Here is a 258-nt window from a genome sequence, read left to right as displayed (position 1 = left end):
AGAGAGAGAGAGAGAGAGGTGCGTGTGTCGTCGAGCCATAGAGCAGAAAAGGACAGAAGAGGCAACTTGGGGCGAGATGTTATACCAGTCTAAGAAGCGAGGGTCAGAGGACGTGCTTCATCGCCACGTGGACATAGACACAGTGAAAACAATGTCCACGGCAGAGAGGGGTCACGACAGAGGTCCTCCTGTCGGCCCAAGTCACTGACGGAAAATATGTGAGGCAGCGTGGTGGAATCAGGCTCTCGTCAAAGTAAT

The sequence above is a fragment of the Aplysia californica genome, unplaced genomic scaffold (genome assembly GCF_000002075.1).
Source record: "Aplysia californica isolate F4 #8 unplaced genomic scaffold, AplCal3.0 scaffold00445, whole genome shotgun sequence".
NCBI lineage: Eukaryota > Metazoa > Mollusca > Gastropoda > Aplysiida > Aplysiidae > Aplysia > Aplysia californica.
This window is presented reverse-complemented; position numbering follows the sequence as displayed.